A 15,755-nucleotide genomic window follows, 5' to 3' on the forward strand; every position below is an offset into this window, starting at 1 on the left:
TGAGATTCCTGGTTTCCTCTGGCCACTCCTCCTATTCTGCTGGTTCTCTGGGCAATCCTAAGTAGTCCTTGGCTTTATTTAAAGCCTGTGTATCAATCATTCCCATATCTCCACTTCTAGCCAGACCTTTCTTCTGAGCTTCAAGCCCCATAAACTCATTCATTTACTCAATACCCTCACTTTGATGTCTGACGTTTCTTCAGGTTCTGGGAATGCAGAGCTGACCACGTCATGCTTCCTCCATTGTTTTCAACCCTACAGGAAACAGTCACGGCCACTGCAGACAGACCCAGGAAACATCCCTGGAGTCTCCCTCTCCTCAGCCCAGCAGATCACCAATTGCTGGGTCCTATCAATTCTGTATCCCCAGCTATTCTCCAGTTCCCGGACCAAGTTGGGCCCAGCCTACTGTTGCTACGCACTGGCCTGGCCAAATGGCTCCAGCTCTTCTTCTGCTTCTTCTTTTAACTTATATAGGCCTGAACAATCCTGTACGTGTGCAAGCCTAATGTCACATCCTGTATAAAACCCCTTTGACATATCCCCATTGCTCTTCAGTCAAAGACCAATTATCTCATCAAGGTTCATAAGACTCTGTGTGCCTTTCCTCCATTGTCAAGTCCAACACTGTCTCCTCATTTACATACACAGACACACAAAACATACACATACACACATATACACACAAAAAACATACATATACACACAGAAACATACATACATATACTGTTGGTATAATGTTCTTTTAAAATGTATATGCCTTACCCTTGTTAATTCAAATGCTGATTTCCCCACCCCCAACTCTCTGGTTTCAATCTGGATATTGCATTGTGATACTCACTATAAGCATCCTGTCTCAACTCTTGTGTAAACAGGACACAAATAAAGCAACTAGATACAATGTTGTGCAATGGGAGGAGCCAGAGAACAGGAAAGAGGGGAGGAGCTAGAGAACAGGAGGGGGCGAGAAGGCGGAGGGGCTCGAGGAGAAGAGAGCAGGAGGAGAGCAGAGCAGGAGGAGAGAGCTTGGAGGAGAGACTTGGAGCATGAACCAGACCTAAGATTTCACAAAAAGCAAGTATAATGTGGGAAATCTAAATGTTAGGAAACTGAGGGCTTGGAGGTTTAGGAGGGAGTAAATATTGCCCAGCATTGTGTTCTAGGTTAACTAAAAACCCAGTCTCTGTGTGGTGATTTGGTTATACAGCTGCTGAGGATTAACAGCAGTGTTACTAGAAGATAAACCGGTAGTAAATATTAATAACTTTCTACAACAATATACATACAAATACACATACCCAAATACACATACACGTAATTCACACGCATAGAAAAAACATTCACACACCTACAAAAACCACACACATACACAAACATAAACCACTGGGCTCCCGCATGTCTTTCAGCCCATGGTTGCTGGTCTACAAATTATCCTGTCTGACTAACCTTAAGTTCTAAGATTAAGGACAAAGATTATAGCTTGCTGCTGTGTCCCTACTACATGTCATAAGGCCTGATGTCAGTAACTGTGACTAATTTATAAAACCACTCCCACGCTAGTCATTCCTCAGGGTCCCCAGTAAGTAGAATCAACCTTAACTTCTCAGCAGCTCAACAACCCCATCCTCTCTGGCGGGTTGATTAAGGCTCCGTCACATCACCTACTTCACCTTGATGAGGAACAAACAGTTGGCTAGCTGGAGCTATCCCCTTTACTGAAATAGGCAGGCTCTGTATTTCATTCACCAATGTGATTCCCACACAGCTCCTAATACAGTAACAACTCATGGGAAACAGGGTCCTTAGAGTTGGTCTCTTGAGACTAAGAATAATACATTGCTTTATGAGGGAAGAGATGCCCCTGGCTTCTGCTAGACCCAAATATGTCCCTTTGTCCTCCAAAGAGCTCTCTTAACGCAGATAATGAACCTGGCAAGGGGTGCCAAATTTTCTGCTAAGGTCAGTGCCAAAATTCCCACCCTCACAGAACACTTGTCAATCAGAAACTCCACCCCTTCTTTTCAGGTATCCTTGAACTTCTACAGATTCAGAAGCAACTGCAGATGGTTCCCTCCTGGCTCTAAGTTTATAAATATTCTTCACTAATCTGCTAATTGGTCTTGTGGTTGATTGGATTTCTTTTTTTTTTTTTTTTTTCTATAATCTTGAAGCTCTTGGCTCTTGACTGGTTGCAGGTTCTACCTAAGAGCCTCAGCCCCAATCACTCTGCTTTGAATTCCTTGACTGCTGTATTGACTTGTCAAGTCCAGGTGTTTATGTTTGAGTAACCTTGCCTGGAGCTGTGTCCTTGATGACTGCTTCTGTAGGCCCTTCCTTTCACCCTGTGTCCTTAGGTGTCATTGTGTCACGCAGAGGAAGATCATAAAGTGGAATGCAAGCATGATTCCTAGAAGGTGGCAGCTTCCCTCAGACTAGCTCCCCACCTACCCAGGACAAATAAACCCAGAGAGAACTGTCCTTTCTGCCTGCTCACATGGCCTGAAAATTTGCCTATTTCAAAGAGATTGTTTCTTTGATGCATTCTGCCTGTACCCAGCCATTAGGTCACGACTCAGACAAGAGACTGAGCTAACTTCAACTAGAAGTAACCATGCGTCTAAAGGAGAATGGAGAAGAGGAGGAATTAAAGGAGAGGAGGAATTAAAGGAGGAGAAAGAGAAGAAGGAGGAAAAGGAAGAAAAGAAAGAGGAGGAGAAAGAAGAAAAAGACAAAGAGAAGGAGGAGGAAGAAGAGGAGGAGGAAAAGGAGGAGGAAGAAGAGAAAGAGAAAGAAAAGGAGGAGAAAGAGAAGGAGGAGGGAGAGGAAGAAGAGAAAGAGGAGGAGGAAGAGGAGGAAGAAGAAAAAGACAAAGAGGAGGAGGAAGAAGAAGAGGAAGAAAAGGAGGAGGAGGAAGAGGAGGAGAAACAGTAGTGGTGGATGGTGCCCAAGGATAAGTAAATCATTGGGACTCGTTGGCCAGTTAGTTTAGACAAATTGATGAACTTCAGCTTCTGTGAGATACCATTTCTCAAAGAATAAAAGTGGAAACCATCAAAGAACAGCACCCAATGCTGGTTTCCATATGTAAAGCACATATCACACATACTCCAAGAGATGAAACTGGGACTCAGACACCCGCTCCCCCACACACACATCATGAGCACAGACATGTATCTGACCGAGCCCCTGAAACTGTCCTGTGATGAGGAGTGACTGGCGAGGGCCAGACCTGTCAAGTTTGTCAGCGTGAGGATGTGTCTAAAGATGTGGACCCTGGAGAAGAACCCAATAGGGTGAGGTGAAGACAATTAGGAGCCTGAGAGGTTCTTCATGACCAGCTCACTAAAGCATCACATGGGTCAGGAAAACACAGGACAGCAAACCTCTGCAAAGAGAAAATTCAAAAGCCACCACAGACCAGCCCTCCTGCATGCCCCTCCACCACACCTGGCATCAGGGCAGAACCCTGATCTTCCATCCATCATGCCCTAAGAACCTTAATGATGCTAGACAGGGCTGCCAAAAGTCAGATAAGCCCTTTCCTAACCTCTTTCTTTCAGCTCTCCCATCCCCCAGGCTGGGAAAGGAGAAGGGTTTTCCCAGCTAGAGGGATAGGAGAAAAGTGCGCTATGACTCAGCACCAGGAATTTCCCCAGCCTTGGGGGAGAGATATGATTCAGCACCAAGAGAGCCTTAGAGGTGGGGGTGGGGCACATTTCCAATGGAACCAGGGATTTTGCTATCCATGCTGACTGGTCTTATGTCAGCTTGACGCACAAACTACAGGTATCTGAAAGGAGTGAAACTTAATTGACAAAATGCCCCCATAAAATCAGGCCATAAGGCATTTTCTTAATTAGTGGTCGATGGGTCAGGGCCCAGCCCATTGTGGGTGGTGCCATCCCTGGGCTGGTGGTCCTGGGTTCTATAAGAAAGCAGGCTGAGCAAAGCAGAAGAGCAAGCCAGTAAGCAGCACCCCTCCATGACCTCTGCAGCAGCTCCTGCCTCCAGGTTCCTGCTCTGCTTGAGTTCCTGTCCTAATTCCCTTTGATGATGAACAGAGATACAGAAGTATAAGAAGATAAACCCTTTTTTTCCTCCCCAACTTTGCTTTTTGGTCATGGTGTTTTGTCATAAAATTAAATTAAATTAAATTAAATTAAATTAAATTAAAATAATCCCTAACTAAGACAGTATCACTAAGACAATATCTGCTGGGTATTCTATCAGCTGGGAATAGCCCCCCTGAGAATGGATCCAGTGGATCCAGGCCACGTACTAGTAGTCAAAAGCATGCTCGTATCTAGTTCTCACTGGAGTTGATGATTACCCAAGTTTACACCTGGGTCGGTAGAACAGTATCTTATATCTCATAAGTGTCCTGTGGTTAGCTTCAGCCTTTTCTTACTTCTGTTGGCTTCAAGCTGCAGCTCAGCTCGTCTGAGATGACTCTTGCCTTCATTCCATTTGAAGACTTGAGAACTTGGATGTCATAGAAGCTTGGCTCTCCACCTCACAGGTACAACCCATGCGCTTATGAATCCATCAGACCGCATCACCCAGCCCCAGGTCACTCTCCCCTAAGAGCTCAGAGACCATATTCTGGCCATGATGGGCACAGTTCAAAGCAGAGGCTCTTCTCCTGGGCCCTCTCAGCTTCTTCTATCAGTAAGATTCCACCTGCTCTAAGCCCACTAGACCCCATGCAGTTATCCCAGGAAACAGGTGTCTTGAAAAGAAAGTGACTGAATCCCAAAGGTGATAGAAGTTTAAGGAGGATAGTCACCTATTGATAAAGGCTCAACAGTTCCCCCTTTCTTTCCTATCATATTGTCAGAGAATGAAACAATTCTTTCTGCAATTAAGGCTGAGTCCTGAAGTTAGCATCTCTTTTCTTTTCCTCCTTGGAGGCTGAAGCTCCAGGTTCCCTTGGCCCTCCTTCCCACTACCCTACATAGGGACCAACACACTCCTGCCCTGCCTGACTTGGTGTCCTAAACCCAAAGGAATCAGCCTGAGAGAGGCAAGAGAGTCAGTACATATTTTCTGAGCTACTTCTATGTCTGCCACGCACGGCCTCTGATCTCATGGAGCTTCCATTCTAAGCAGGGTAGGGGGATGTTCATTAGTGTCATTCATGAACGTCTGGCAAGCATAATCAGAGGCCCTTATCTAGTCTCACTTCAGAGTTCTGTGGGGAAGGGTTTTGGGAATTTCCAAGAAAAGCCAGGGTAATTTCAAAGTGGAGTAGAGGGAGCTGAAGTGGAGTAGAAGGCTCTGTACACCTAGATAACACACGAGCCTTTTTATCCCAAAAAAAAAACTAGGAAGCTGGGTAAAGACTTTAAAGAGAAGATTGATAGGACGTCTTTGTGGTTTTGTTTTGTTTTGTTTTTTGAGACAGAAGTCTCACGCAGCTCAGACTGGCTTCAAACTTACTGTGTAGCTAAGGATGCTTCTTAAACTTCTTAAACCCTTAAACTTCTGATTTTCTCACTTCTACCTCCCGAGTTCTATGATTCTTGGCACGTTCTACCACACCTGCTTGATGCATTGTGTGCTAGGCAAGCACTCTACCAAATGAGCCACGTACCCAGCTTCTCGTATTTATTGGCTGCATGCAGCATGGCTTATAGAGAGAGAAGGATGGATGTTATGTCCCACCACTTAAGGTATGAAGGGGTGCTGTGGTGAAGAAGGAGGGCATGGTAGACATGTTCAAGAGGGAAAGAGAAGACCTGTGAAAGGGAAGGACAGATTTCCATCTAGACACTGGCCTGGACATCGTCTTGTGCCCTGAGTAGGGATCAGAGGACCCAGCTGAGAATGCTGAGGGAAAGCCAGAATGTAAGCTTCAGCCTTTCCCTTCAGAAATACCAGAGAGAGTCTAGAACATAAACCAGAGATTCAACAGAGGGCTCTGGAGAACCATTCCTGGTGGCTCATTCTGTAACTCCAGCACTGGGAAGGCTGAGGCAGGAGCACTATGAGTTTAATAACAGCTTGTCTCAAGAGGGAAAGAGAGGCAGCACAAAAGAGCATGCATATGTGTTCTGGGCTAGAGCTATTTGGGAGTCCTGTGAAGCCATTCAGGCTGTGGCTCCTGTCTAGGGAGAAGAGAAACTACCAACAACCATTACCTTAAGAACTACTGGCTGAGAAGCCAAGATCTACAGAGCAGACAAAAGAGAAACTGACCATAAAAGTTAAGAGGCTTGGCTTCAGAGATGGCTCAGTGGGTTAAAACGCTCACTACATAAACGTTTGGGTCCCCAGAACCCACTTACAGCCAGACACGATAGCATATGTCTGCAATGCCACGACTCCTAAAACATGACAGGAAGTCGAGACAAGATTTCTGTGATCACATCTGGCCTTGCACTCATACTTATGCATGCATGAGTATGCTCACACATTTAAAAGGTTTGGTTATGGAGGGGAGTGGAAGAGCTAAAGCTTGGAAAATGCAGTCTTAACAAAGGGAGTCACTGCTGAGCTCAGTGAGGTACCTCGGAGTCTCCACATTCTCCATCCATAGGCATCTGAGCATGAGCAACCCATGAGCATCCTGTTTGCTCACCACCATTCCAGAGAATGTCGTAGTGGGAGTGGTTTCAGCCCCTCCCGGCTCACACTCCCTGCTCCCTATCTCTGTTTTGGTGTGACATTCCCAAGGTATAGGGCCCGCGTGGGTGGAAAGAACTCCCTGCTCACTCAACATTCTGTGCATGTTGGGTTTCTGTGAGCCAACCCCTATTTTTGGTGTCAACAGGGAGGTAGAAAAATGTGAGGTGTGGTCCCCACCCTCAAAGACTTTATAATCGCCTCTTTGAGAGATAAGATGAAATCACCAGCAACGATAAAGCCTAGAAACTGTGAGAAAGAGGAGAGCGAGGTGCACAGTGCTGCTGAGAGCAGAGACAGGGGCCACCCTGAGGGAAGCCGTTTTGGAGCAAGCCAACTTCAAGCCTAGTCTTGAAGAAATGAGGTTTGACTGTAGACACGTGAGCAAACTCAGGGCAGCCAGCTGTAAGCAGACAGACATGGGCTCGGCTTGGAGGATCTGACTAGGTGGGGCAGGAATCATTCACAGAAACGCAGTAGTGAAGTATGGCTGTTTCCACCTAGGTCCACAGACCCAGGGCCAGGACATGGCAGGACCACTGTAGGCCAATGCCACAGAAGATACAGATTCTGTGAGGACTTAGTAGTCCCCGAGTGGATCACTTGAGTTCAGACAAAAATACTTAGACACATGGGCTCACCACACATCACGAGCGTAGCTGTAAACAGTAGTGCTGACATTGTCCCTTCTTCATTCCCCTGACCACAGCAATAAAAGCTCATTCCTCACCTTGACCACACTTGTGTGCCTCTCTTCCTCTTCCTACTCGTTCCTCTCGTAGGTGGTGGGCACTGCTGGTTTCTCTCTGAGGTCCTGTGCGTTATATAGGCAGGCTTCTCTGGAGAGCATCTCCCAGGACACCCCACTACCCACGTGACAGAGGCAGGCTCCTCCCTTTGCCTCCTGGCCCCGCCCATTTCCCCACACCCCTCATTTTCCTGCATCATCCCCCAGCTTTTCTCCCTCTGTTGACATTTCTACTCTTCATCCCAGGTGTTTCCTCAGTGTCGACAGGTAAATCTTTTCCTGTGGTCTACTAGAAGGACCACAAGACCCTCTGTAGTCTCCTCCTCTCACCCCCAAAGCCTTCCACAGTTCAAAACCTGCCTTCTGGCCCAGGTCGTTAAAGACTCCCCTTAACCTAGCTACGCAATTCTAGTAACTCTCTGTCTTCTCCCCAGCTGTTTCCAAACTAGAATACTGTCCTCCATCAACTTCTGACCAGTTCCTTCCCAGCCTCTAGGTTCATCACAAGCTCCACCATCTTAGATGGCAGAAAAGTAAAGCACAAGCCAGAGACCTCTGCCCCTGATCCCTGCTTTGCCTTTTTCAGGGAGTGCCCTGACCAAGCCATTGATTGCTTCACGCCTCCCTATGGGAGATGAGTGTGCAATCAGTTGAACAGAGTGCTCAGCCTGGCGCTTGCCTCCTGTAGTCTTCGGGAACACCTGCCCTTGGGGTTTGTTCCCAGCTCTTGCTCGCCAGCTGCAAGCTCACCTCCTTTTGAAAATCTAGGTCTAGAGCAGTGGTTCTCAATCTGTGGGTCAGATGACCCTTTCACAGGGGCCGCCTAAGACCATCGGAAAACAGGGATATTTACATTATGATTCGTCACAGTAGCAAAAGTACAGTTATGAAGTAGCAACAACAACAACAAAATAATAATAATTTTACGGTTGGAGGTCACCGCAACACTGAGGAACTGTATTAAAGGTTTGCAGCGTTGGGAAGGTTGAGAACCGCTGTTCTAGAACATTCCCTGTCTCCCTGACGGCATGCATTTTATCCATCTGTTACAGTAGCAAATGCCTCTCACTCGGGAACCGTTCTCACGCTCTGCTGTGGCTGGAGCTGTCTCGGCTGCCTCTCTGAGACCTTGAAACGCCTCGCCTCACACTCATGCCGCTTTGGCCCCTGCTGGTTTCCGCCTGTTCCTCTGCACCATGACCGTGGATGAGCAGAGATGAGCCTCAACACAGGAAGCAGCTGCATCCCGTGAAATTGATGAATCTAACCTCGCCGACCTGGCCTCTCCACTGTATAAGTTAAACGATACCCAGATACGGGCGGCGGGTTAAAACCTGCCTGAATGAATGTCTTATCAAGAAAAGCAAAATAGGGCTGGGGAGGTGGCTCACTACGCCAAGGGTTTGCTGAGCAAGCAGAAAAACCAGACTCTGACTCGCCAGAGCCGGTGGTTTTAAGACAAAGCTGGCTTCGTGGCATTCGACTATCTCAGTGCTGGGGAAGCAAAGACAGAAGGATTCCTGGGGCTCACTGGGCAAACTCCAGGTTCAAGGAAAGACCTTGTCTCAAAAAATAAGCTGGAAGAGCTAGAGAGATGGCCTGACACTTCAGAACATTTGCTGCCCTTCCAGAGGACCCAGGTTCAGTTCCCAGTACCCACCACCACCCTGTAACCCCGACACCTTTTACCGGCCTCTGAGGACACAGCACACATGCCATACAGATAGCTCATGTAAGAAAACATAACTGCAGAACATAAGACACAAATCAACAAATCTTTAAAAATACAATCATGCTGGACAGTGGTGGCACATGCCTTTAATCCCAGCATTTGGGAGGCAAAGGCAGGTGGATCTCTCAATTCAAGCTCAGCCTAATCTACAGAGTGAGTTCCAGGACAGCCAGGGCTACACAGAGAAACCCTGTCTCAAAAAACCAAGGAAAGAAAGAGAGAAAGAGAAAGGAAGGAAGGAAGGAAGGAAGGAAGGAAGGAAGGAAGGAAGGAAGGAGAAAGAAAAAGAAAGGAAGGAAGGAAGGAAGGAAGGAAGGAAGGAAAATAAAGGATCAGTTAAAAATAAACCAGAGAGCTTTGAAGTAGTCTCCTAATGTTGACCTCTGGCCTCCACACAAACACATACACATACATGTGTGGGCATGCCTGAGCACACAGATAGAAGCACAAACATCTGCACACAAAACAGAGAGAAAGAAGGAAGACGAGTAACACTAAGGTGGCCAAAAGCAAGCAGTCTGTGAAGCGTTTCTCTGCACAGAGCCCAGCTGTCCCGTCATTTTTAACCCTCATCATCCCAGAAAAGCGTGAGTAGAGATGACTTATAAGAGACAAAGGGCATTTTACAAATGTCTGTGTTAGTAAAATGTTCTCAAAGAGCTGTATCTTTTTAAAGCAAGTAAAGAAAAACATGTCTAAGTAAATAAATAAATCCCTTTAGCCTAGACTTGAGGGTCACAGAAATTTGCTTTCTTATTGATGCAGCTTCTCTCAGGACTTACTCAGCAGGAGTCTACAGTTTACGCTGCCCAGTTGGTAACCTAGAGGGTGGTTGGGCCCTCACACTGCAGCGCCCTGAGTCCAGCTGCCATCATGATTGAGACAGGGCCTGTCATCCATCAGGCCAGAATCCCTCCAAGGAGGAAAGGGGAGGGAAGCCCCCTCTCTCCAGTAGAATCTGACTAGCCCCTCCACCAAATGACCTCAGAGGGGGCTGCCTCTGAGCAGTTGGTTGGGGCTCCTCATATGAGCAGAGTGGGACATGGAGCTACTGCTTGCACGTGGGGTTCTCCTTCTAGAGGCTGCCCGCGTGGGTAATATACACACGGTAGTGACCTAAACCCTCCCCTGTTACCCATCCTTGGTAAGACATAATAGGTGTCCACAGAGCTCAAAGCCCAAGGTGGGGGCAGCCTTCTTCTTCTGGAGAGCTCCAGTCTATTGGATGGAGAAGAGCTGTCCTTTCTATCCAGAGACAAGAGGGAATTCTGACCTCAGGAGGTTAAGCCTCATCGGAATCTCAGGAGAGAACTTTAATTGGCAGCCTCCCAGCTAAAGGCTTCTCCAGGGACTGGAAGGGGGCTTGACATTGCAGCCACCTTCCACCCACATTGCCACTCCAGTCTCGTGATCCGAGTGCTGTCCATTTTAAACCTTTCTGTTTCTCAACTGAGGACACTCTCCTTCCTATTTCCTTTACCACCCATATAACTAGCTTCTCAAAAAAAAAATATATATATATATATATATCACTTACCCCAGAGAACTATATGCCATGCCCTCAACCTCCTCGGTGGTTCTCCTTCAAGCCTGGTAGCACCCATGTCGTTATTGCCAGCAATTATCCTGCTCTTTGGCTGATCGCAGGTCTGTCAGTACAGGCAGAACTCTCTGAAAGCTTTGCCGCTGTAGCCCGGTTGTCAGGATCTATTATCTCAGACTAGCGTTCATAACACTGCCCTGAAACAAAGGCATGAGCGGGACTCCCGATATCAGCCAAAAGGCCACGAAGCCAAGAATTAGAATGCAGTTTAAGACGTAGTGTTTAAACTCCCTGCAGGATGTGGAAGAGATAAAATGAAGGCTCCTTTGGTGTCCCAAAGTCCACCTGCTATTATAGTTTCATTGTCCTTAGTTTCCAGACCTCAGGCCTCTAGCATCTGATCCCTCTTCTGTGCTTACCCTGTACCCCCAAGAAGTTCTCAGACCCCAAATGAGAATGCACTCGAAAATGCAGCATTTGTGTTGCTGGGTCTGAGACACCTGGTTTAGCATAACACTTTCCTGTCCATCTGTTTTCCTGAAAGTTTTACATTTTCACTTTCCTTTTATAACTGACTCAAAGTCCGTTGTGTATTTGTACCACATTTTCATTACCCAGTCATCAAAACTGGGATTGTGTATATATAACACATCTTTATTACACATTTACCAAAACTGGTATCTAATACTGAGAAAGGAGGAGCAGCTGCTAGGGAGACGCCGTGATACACTGCTAGCCAAACAAACTCAGGCTTCCATTCACCTGAGAGGCAACAATGCCTGCTCAGGACGGGCAAGGTGGCACAGCAAAGATGTATTTGGAGACCCTGCGCACTGGGAGCTGGGGGCACAGCTCTGTAAAGACCTTGCCTCCCATGCAGGAGGACCTGAGTTCAACAACTACAGCTCTTGTGAAAATAGAAATCCAAACAGGTGTGGTGACATTCATATGTAATCCTAGAGCTGGGGAGGTGGAGAGAGGCTGATCCCTGGGCCTCTCAGTCTAGCCTATTTGGTAAGCTCCAGGCCAATGAGAGATGGATGGGAGACAAACAAAACAAAAAAACAAAACAAAACAAAATGGTGGAAGTCACCTGCATTACAACATTTAAGTTGTCCTCTGGCCTTTAGACACACAGACAGACAGACAGACAGACAGAGACTGTACACATAGGCTCACCTAGGTGAAGGTCAACCCTCACAGCATTTCACAGCAACTTCCATTTTCTAAAGTTGTGTCAAGGGGCAGGAACATGATGATTTATAATTCACTTGCCTGCTAGGTTTAAAAATCATGCAGTTTGTGAAGACTTTCAAAAACATCTGGGAGTTCATGCTATGTCATCGCTGCACATAAATGGAGGCTTTGTGAACATTTCATTAATACTGTTTTCAATAGAATAATATTTCAAAAATTCTTTCCTTTTACAAATTTATGATTTGCATAAAATCCCAACCTATCTCACAAGTGTGTGACTGGTGTTTTGAGTGGGTGGAATGGGGTGAGAGCAGGGTGCAACTTATTTTCCCAGGGCACTGGGAGGATTCCCTGCTAGTCAGTGAACCAGCAGAGAGACTTTAGGCAAATTGCTTCCTGCTTCAGTTTGCTTCTCTGGATCCCATGCTACTACTAAACTGCCGTAATAAGCATCTGCACGTTAACCTGCTATCACATGCTTGCTCTTTTTTAAAATTTTATTTATTCTTTGAGGATTATACAATGCGTGCTTTCTATCAGAAAAGACACACATGCATACACACACACATACAGTTCTGTTGTTGTTATCTATTTTGCAAACGGATAAGAAAGTGATGAAGACTTTGTGAAGAACAATTGGACATCATTCACAGAGCCAGAGGGTAAGGTGAGGCTGAGGCAGCTGGCTTGTTCACAAAGGCAAGCTGCCCTTGCAGGATGGAGGCTGGATTCCATTCAAAGCCTTCCTTGACTCCACATTCCAGGCTCAAAAGCTTTCTCCACCTGCCAGGTAAAAACAAAACAAAACAACTCCCACAGGAGATTCACATATGCTCCTTCTCTTTCCCGAATTTGTCCCTGGCTATAGATATGGCTTGAGAACTATCTAGAAAGACTTGCCTAAAAGATAGGCTTTGTGTAGGTCCAGCTCCCAGTCCTGCGGCCGCGGAACAGAGCTCTGAACTCTGATCTCATGTCATGGCACTCTCATTTATCCTGGACACTACTGTCTCACACGGCATTTTGAGAACATGTTTAAAGAGGAGACGTTAAAAATGAGATGATTCTGTACTTTTAAATGCTTGCTACTGGCTTCTTTTCAAACTATACAAGATCTAGAACACAGAGGTCCATAATCCTATTCGGCTATAATTGGCCAGCCTCACCACAGTGTGCACTGTCCACGCTTATGACAGTCCTCACCTGCCTTAGCTAGGGTTTCCATTGCTTCGGTGAAACTCCATGACCAAAAGCAACTTGGGGAGGAAAGGGTTTATTTGGCTTATACTTCCATATCACAGTCCATCAACAAAGGAAGTCAGAGCAGGAACCTGGAGACGGGAACTAATGCAGAGGCCTTGGAGGACTAGTTACTGGTTTGCTCCCGGAGTCCTGCTCAACTTGCTTTATATACCCCAGGACCACCTGTGTAGAGATGGAAACACTATAGTAAGCTGGACCCTCCCACATCAACCATCATTCAGAAAAAAAAAAAAAAAAAAGAAAGAAAGAAAAAAAAAAGCCATCACAGGCTGGTCTGGTGGGATATTTTCTCAGTTGAGGTTCGTTCTCCCTATCTTGTGTATTGTGCCAAGTTGACATAAAACCAGCAGCACACCACCCTTCCCTCTTGTTTCTCTGATAAGGAAGCCAGGGGTTAGTTTGCAGCTAGCATCTTGCCAGGCTACTGGAGCTACTTGCATCTCAAACTCCAATGGATGGTGAACTCTTTCTAAATAGGCCATGTGTAGGTCTGATTGCATCCAGGAGGCCAGCTTGTGAACCAGCAGTTCCAGAGTGTTCCGGAGCCAAGGTCCCTCCTGCTCCTCTATTACTTGAAGCTGCATGGTTCTGTTTTCCACTGTTTGCACAATGTGGGCAGTGTGATAAATTGCTGAGCACCCTAGTCTTGAGAGGTAAGAGTCACTGATCGCTCCTCACATCCTGAGGGGGGAGTTTGGTGCCTAATTCTGAAAGTTGACATTTTCAGAGGACTGTCAACTGGTTAGAAACCTGTCTGTATTCGGAGGACAGGAAGGGAGGGGACAGGAAACCACGTTGTTAGGACAAATACATGACAAAAGCCACTTCTGGGAGGGTTTATTTTGGCTCGTGTTTTGAGGGTACAGTCCATTGAGACAGGAAGGCATGGCTGCAGAAGTAGGAGATGATCAGGAAGCAGGGGACAATGAATGCTAGTACTCAGCTGGCTTTCTCCTTTTTGATCGGTCTTGGGGCTACAGCCCATGGGATGGTACCACCCACATTCAAGGTGGGTCTTCCCACCTCAACGCAATTTATAAACTCCCTCATTGACAGACACACCCAGAGGTTTATTTCCATAGAGATTCTAAATCCCATGAGGTTGACTGTCAGTGTTGACTATCATACCATAGGATGTGTGGCCGATGGAACTGGGGGTGTCTAATAGAGAGTAAGGAAAGGCTAGGCATCACACCTGCTTCATCTAGGAAGTCACGAGAAAAAAAGTGGATTCAGTCAGCCAGGACTGTCACAGCATTTGTGGTACAGTCTGATGTACCATCATAATATTAGTAGTACCAGGTATTTATCTGGTGCCTGCTGTATTCCTGGCAATGTTCCAAGCACACATACCATCTCACTAGTTTTAACACAAAAATTTTTAATCAATGGAAGCCATAGGAAGAGAGATCTTAAAAAAACTGGTGTCTAAACACAGAAGAGGCTGCCTTGGTGAGCAAGGGGCTTCTGTGGATGGAGAAATGCAGCAGAGATTACAGAATGCTCTATCTAAAGGGATGGACATCTCAAATGACTCCTATTATCCCAGTTGCCCCAAGTGTTCTGGGATTTGGGGAGTTTAACTTCAGGGGGCTTCTTCTAAGCTGAGGTGAGAACCTGAAGACTTGAGGACCAAGAAAGGAAGTTGGGAGCTGGTACTTGCAGCACCTTCTATGCAGAAAAGTCTGTTTAATACAGGTTGAGGCAGCTGTGGTGGTTTGAATGAAATGGTTCCCATAGACTCATATGTTTGAATACTTGGTCCCCACTTGGTGGAACTGTTTGGGCAGGATTAGGAGGTGTGGCCTTGTTGGAAAAGGTGTGTCACCTTTTAGGGGTGGGCTTTAAAGTTTCAAAAGACTGGTTTGTGACTCCAAGATGGCAGTGCACAGCCATCTGACTGAGGACTCCAAAATGCCACTGTCTGTGTTTCACAAATGAAAGGAGGTACCCCAGAAGCTAGGGAAGCACAGTCCCAGATCCCCATGGATGACTCCTGGATCTAAGGCCTTCTACCTACCTGAACACTACTCCTGAATACCAGGGACACAAGGTTCCACTCTGTGGACACCAGGCTCCTCCTGCTTCCCATCATACATCTCAGCCTCTCGACAACAGGAGCAAAATCCCCAGCCTCTGGCCATGTTTCTACCTATCTCCCTGTGGGGTCAGCCAGACAATAGGACCATACAAAAATCTGGTTCCAAGATGGTGGAGCCTAGTGACCACAGAAGCTGAGTACCTACCCAGAGAGCAGGATCTTTGAGTGAGCAACTGCCCAAACTGCTGACTCCGAAATGCCAGCATCTATTTCTGTTTCCCCAGAGAGGGAAGGAGATCCTGGAAGCCAGGCATGTATAGATCCAGCCTCAGACCTGAGACTCCACCACCTGAGGACTACTCCAGATTCCAGAGATGTACAGATCGAGTCTATGGTTCACAGCTCTGTCAGCTGTCCTGAGCAGACCCACTGGACCTCAGGTACACACAAGCTAAACACCCACACCCTAATCTCTCTGCCTATAGTCCAACTGGAACACAACCAGAAGAGAAAAGCTGCAAGCATGTCACAGAGATCCAGCCCAGGCACACACCCAGGCAGAACTTCTCTTGCATGCCTAAAATTCCCAGCTGCCCAAGGAATGCCC

At 46.7% G+C, this 15,755-nt stretch overlaps 1 protein-coding gene across 2 annotated transcripts in view; it reads right to left on the reverse strand.

The window, feature by feature from the left end:
* Plb1 (phospholipase B1) overlaps positions 1–7,441 on the reverse strand; it is a 137,415-nt gene extending 129,974 nt beyond the window's left edge. For both annotated transcript variants that reach the window (XR_009584651.1, XM_060364727.1), the window contains exon 1: positions 7,355–7,441. The gene's annotated coding sequence lies outside the window, so the exon portion shown is untranslated. The remainder of the gene's footprint in view (positions 1–7,354) is intronic.
* Between the last annotated feature and the right edge of the window lie 8,314 nt (positions 7,442–15,755).

Source organism: Meriones unguiculatus, chromosome 1 (genome assembly GCF_030254825.1).
Source record: "Meriones unguiculatus strain TT.TT164.6M chromosome 1, Bangor_MerUng_6.1, whole genome shotgun sequence".
Lineage (NCBI taxonomy): Eukaryota > Metazoa > Chordata > Mammalia > Rodentia > Muridae > Meriones > Meriones unguiculatus.